At 39.4% G+C, this 5,530-nt stretch overlaps 1 pseudogene; it reads left to right on the top strand.

The window, feature by feature from the left end:
- Positions 1–806: 806 nt before the first annotated feature.
- LOC121562887 lies at positions 807–5,226 on the top strand (annotated as a pseudogene).
- The last annotated feature ends 304 nt before the right edge of the window (positions 5,227–5,530 follow it).

The following is a 5,530-nucleotide window of genomic DNA, read 5'->3' as shown; positions in this document are numbered from 1 at the left end:
TTGCTGCAAAGAAACCACTACTAAAGGACACCAATAATAAGAAGAGAATTGCTTTGGCCAAGAAACACAAGTAATGGACATTAGACCGATGGAAATTTGTCCTTTGGTATGGAGTCCAAATTTGAGATTTTTTGGTTCCAATCTCCTCATGTGTATTTCCCACCGTAAAGCATGGAGGAGGAGGTGTTATGGTGTGGGGGTGCTTTGCTGGTGACACTGTCTGTGATTTATTTAGAATTCAAGGCACACTTAACCAGCATGGCTACCACAGCATTCTGCAGCAATACGCCATCCCATCTGGTTTAGGCTCAGTGGGACTATCATTTGTTTTTCAACAGGACAATGACCCAACACACCTCCAGGCTGTGTAAGGGCTATTTGACCAAGAAGGAGAGTGATTGAGTGCTGCATCAGATGACCTGGCCTCCACAATCCCCCCACCTCTACCAAATTGAGATGGTTTGGGATGAGTCGGACCACAGAGTGAAGGAAAAGCAGCCAACAACTGCTCAGCATTTGTGGGAACTCCTTCAAGACTGTTTGAAAATCATTCCAGGAGAAGCTGGTTGAGAGAATGCCAAGAGTGTGCAAAGCTGTCACCAAGGCAAAGGGTGGCTATTTGAAGAATCTCAAATATAAAATATATTTTGATTTGTTTAACACTTCTTTGGTTACTACATGATTCCATATGTGTTATTTCATAGTTTTGATGTCTTCACTATTACTCTACAATGTAGAAAAGAGTAAAAAATAAAGAAAAACCCTTGAATGAGTAGGTGTTCTAAAACTTTTGACCGGTAGTCTACATGTACAATAACTCAGGTGCAGAGCATAATTTTCCCCAAAGTGTGAAAGCTGATACTAGGATGGTTTCAGAAGTCTCAAATCCTCACCAATATTATGATTTTGCAAATGTCTGAACTCTTCCTTTTGATGATAATAGTTGTAACATGGAACTCTGTAACCTGCCCTTATGCTTGTGTAATATTTCAATAAACATGTTTTTAATTCCTACATATTAATGGCTTGCCCAATTCTTACCACTTATTTGCACCAGGTATCAAATGATCACATCTTTATTTTGTCAAAAAGGTGCGAACCTCACCAGTGTTCACTTCCTCCTGAGAGCTTGAACTGCCTCCTACAGACATGAAGTGAGAAATACAATGTAAACCCCCTGTGTATGTCAAAGAGGACATATGTACCACTAGTCTCAGCCACCGACCCAAATGATGAAAAAATACGAACCAGTAACTCTGACTTTATAGTATTTTAAGGCATGTGTGCCAGTAGTCTGCCACCAACCCAAATGTAAAGAAATACAACCAATAGCTTTAACTTATATTATTTTAAGCAGGGGTTGGAACAGATTTTTTTTCTCCAAAGGAACGGTTTATATTGTTCCCCTCTGTTCCTCTTTAAACATCTGCAATCATAACGTTTTTACATTTAGCTCCACATGAATTAATTACTTCCGTGTGGATAGAGCAGCTTGCTATGGAGCGGGCAAAGTATTTACATGCATTGGACAGACAAGTGTAGGGCGCGAGATGCGACTGGAATTTTGCGGATGGGGAGAGAAAGAGAGAGGATGGAGGAGGAGGCTTGGCTTGAAGCGCTGGGCATCTTGTTGTTATGACATGCATTATCTGAATTAGGCCCACAGAATTATACCTATGGAAGACCGGCTTCTATGAAGGAACTTTTAATGTCTTTGAACTTCAGAGAGTTGGCTTAACATTGGACCAAAACTAGAAAGAAATACAAAACAATAGCGCTAACATTTTAGTATTTTAAGACAGAAAGCAAACCTTTTTGATAGCATAAGGATTTTAGAGAGAAAATCATGAATGATTAATCAATGAATGCACATCTGCATTTAAGGTGAGACATTTTCTCAATCTCACTTTCTCTTCAAACAACCAATGGAGCCAACCTAAAAGTTGTGCCTCCTGTGTTACATGTAGATACAAATTTCCGCTGATGCTGTCACTTCACTTTGTCTCTTGACCCTCATCTCAGTTGTTCTGTTACACCAGACGAGACCAGAGAGAAGAAGCTGAAGGATGTTCAGGTTGTTTCTAGACCTGGAAGTTCATCTCATCATATGATCTATGTTATGGCACTTTAATCGTTTAAAATACTAATGGGTAATCTAAGGAATGCCATCTTTTTCAAACACAAGAAACAACATTGTTGGGAACCAAAATGCACTGCAACCAGGATTTATCAAGGATTGACATCGGTCATCCAAGTCCTCTTCTGTACGCTCGTCTTGGAGACAATGTGACTCTGCAATGATTCTATCCAGACAGAAGTTCTTGTACAGTACCAGTCAAAAGTTTGGACACATCTACTCATTAAAGGGTTATTCTTTATTTTTTACTGTTTTCTACATTGTAGAATAATAGTGAAGACATCAAAACTATGAAATAGCACATATGGAATCATGTAGTAACCAAAAAAGTGTTAAAAAAATCAAAATATATTTTAGATTTTTGATTCTTCAAAGTAGCCACCCTTTGTATTGATGACAGCTTTGCACATTCCTGGAATTTTCTCAATTGGGTTGAGGTCAGGTGATTGTGGAGGCCAGAACATCTGATGCAGCACGCCATCACTCTCCTTCTTGGTCAAATAACCCTTACACAGCCTGGAGATGTGTTGGGTAGTTGTCCTGTTGAAAAAAAAATGATAGTCCCACAAAGCGCACACCAGATGGGATGGAGTATTGCTGCAGAATGCTGTAGTAGCCATGCTGGTTAAGTGTGCCTTGAATTCTAAATAGATCACAGACAGTGTCACCCGCAAAGCACCCCCACACAATCACACCTCCTCCTCCATGCTTCACGGTGGGAACCACACATGCGGAGATCATCCGTTCACCTACTCTGCGTCTCAAAAAGACATTGCGGTTGGAACTAGAAATCTCATATTTGGACTAATCAAACCAAAATACATATTTCCACCGGTCTAATGTCCATTGCTCGTGTTTCTTGGCCCAAGCAAGTCTCTTCTTCTTATTGTAGTCCTTTAGTAGTGATTTCTTTGCAGTAATTCGACCATGAAGGCCTGATTCACGCAGTGTCCTCTGAACAGTTGATGTTCAGATGTGTCTGTTACTTGAATACTGTGAAGCAATTTCTGCAATTTCTGAGGCTGGTAACTCTAATGAACTTATCCTCTGCAGCAGAGGTAACTCTGGGTCTTCCTTTGCTGTGGCGGTCCTAATGAGAGCCAGTTTGATCATAGCACTTGAATGGTTTTTGCGACTGCAAAGGCTGGGTTTCTGTACAGCACTTCGAGATATTAGCTGATGTAAGAAGGGCTATATAAAATAAAATTGATTGATTGATTGACTTGAATAAACTTTAAAAGTTCTTGAAATGTTCCAGATTGATTGACTTTCATGTCTTAAAGTAATGATGGACTGTCATTTCTCTTTGCTTATTGGAGCTGTTCTTGCCATAATATGTACTTGGTCTTTTACCAAATAGGGCTATCCTCTGTATACCCCCTTACCTTGTCACAACACAACTGATTGGCTCAAACGCATTAAGAAGGAAATAAATTCCACAAATTAACTTTTAAGAAGGCACACCTGTTAATTGAAATGCATTCCAGGTGACTACCTCATGAAGCTGGTTGAGAGAATGCCAAGTGTGTGCAAAGCTCTCATCAAGGCAAAGGGTGGCTACTTTGAAGAATGTCACATTTGTTTAACACTTTTTTGGTTACTACATGATTCCATATGTGTTATTTCATAGTTTTGATGTCTTCACTATAATTCTACAATGTAGAAAATAATAAAAATAAAGAAAAACCCTGTTCAAACTTTTGACTGGTACTGTATCTCATGGTACAAACAAACTGCAGGACAGAAGCCTCAACTTTGGCAACAATTTACAAATATGCTAGTAGTGCACCATTTCAAAATGAGTTCAAGGATAACCCTTGGTTCACAGTACAAAGTGGGAAAGGAGTGTACTATTTAAGCATCTCAAACACCCATCTTTCTGACTCAGCCACATATTACTGTGGGGGAATCCATGTAAATGTGATGGAATTTGCAATCGTAATATTTCTCATTCTGAAAGGTAGGCTACAGTTTGTATTCAGTACTGTAAAATGTAGCTCAAAGTTTGTTGTAATTTATTTACAATCTAAAGTTACGGTAGTTCATACCTGCATTTACTTTTTTTGCCATCAGGATCCATCAAGTTTATTGTACAGCAGTCTGTGTCTTAGTCAATCCAGCCAGGAGACTCTGTGACTCTGAACTGTGCAGGAGAGCACAGTGTCTATTGTTTCAGACATTGCTCAGGAGAATCCCATCCAGGAATCATTTACACCCAAGGAGACAGGAGTGATCAGTGTGAGAAGAGCCCTGAGGCTGGGTCTCCTATACAGAGCTGTGGCTACAACCTCCCCAAGAGGAACCTCAGCCTCTCTGATGCTGGGACTTACTACTGTGCTGTGGCCTCATGTGGGGAGACACTATTTGGGAATGGGACCAAGCTGGACATTGACCGTAAGTGATATTTCACATTGCTGTGAATAAATTGTATCCCTGGTTGAACAAAATGTCCTGAATTTCCTCTATCACTGTCTGTATTTCTACAGATGGTTGTAAGGAGGACCATGTTCTCTTGGTGTACTGTCTGGGTGTAGTGTTGGCTCTTTGTGTCATCCTCATCATTGTCCTTGGTTGTGTTTTGTATAAGATGACCAAGAAAACTTCTCTGCTGTGTAGAGGTAAGTGTTATCATTGCCACAATATATGGTTAAACTGTTGGTGCAGTATACAGTACATGTTTTAGTCATGAAACCAGGTTAATTCATTGTATGATGATGATAATGATGATGATTCTACCATGTGTTTGTCTACAGGAAGGCACCCTCAGTCAACTACTTCATCAGTCCCCAGTTCTCATAACCAGGTAGACAGACCTAACACTGGTCCAACTGTTGTTGATTCAATATATTTTTTATTCATTCAAAATATGAAAATATAAATGTACCTAAAGATGTGGTTTCACTATAAATATCTTTGTCTAATACCAAATATTTGGATGTTATATTTGTTATTCCTCTCAGGATCAAGATGCTGACACACTCCATTACGCCGCTTTGAACGTCATCCACAAGAAAGTAAAGGCTGGGAGACAGAGGAGTGCCATGGAGAGAGACACTGTGTACTCGGTGAGTCGCCAAAACATGGACTGAAACTTCAACTTTTACTCTTTAATAACTTGCATCGATTTTGTGTTTTCTACACTCTATATACAGTGGGGAAAAAAAGTATTTAGTCAGCCACCAATTGTGCACGTTCTCCCACTTAAAAAGATGAGAGAGGCCTGTAATTTTCATCATAGGTACACGTCAACTATGACAGACAAAATGAGAAAAAAATATCCAGAAAATCACATTGTAGGATTTTTAATGGATTTATTTGCAAATTATGGTGCAAAATAAGTATTTGGTCAATAACCAAAGTTTCTCAATACTTTGTTATATACCCTTTGTTGGC

Source organism: Coregonus clupeaformis, unplaced genomic scaffold (genome assembly GCF_020615455.1).
Source record: "Coregonus clupeaformis isolate EN_2021a unplaced genomic scaffold, ASM2061545v1 scaf0414, whole genome shotgun sequence".
Taxonomy (NCBI): Eukaryota; Metazoa; Chordata; class Actinopteri; order Salmoniformes; family Salmonidae; genus Coregonus; species Coregonus clupeaformis.
This window is presented reverse-complemented; position numbering and strand designations above follow the sequence as displayed.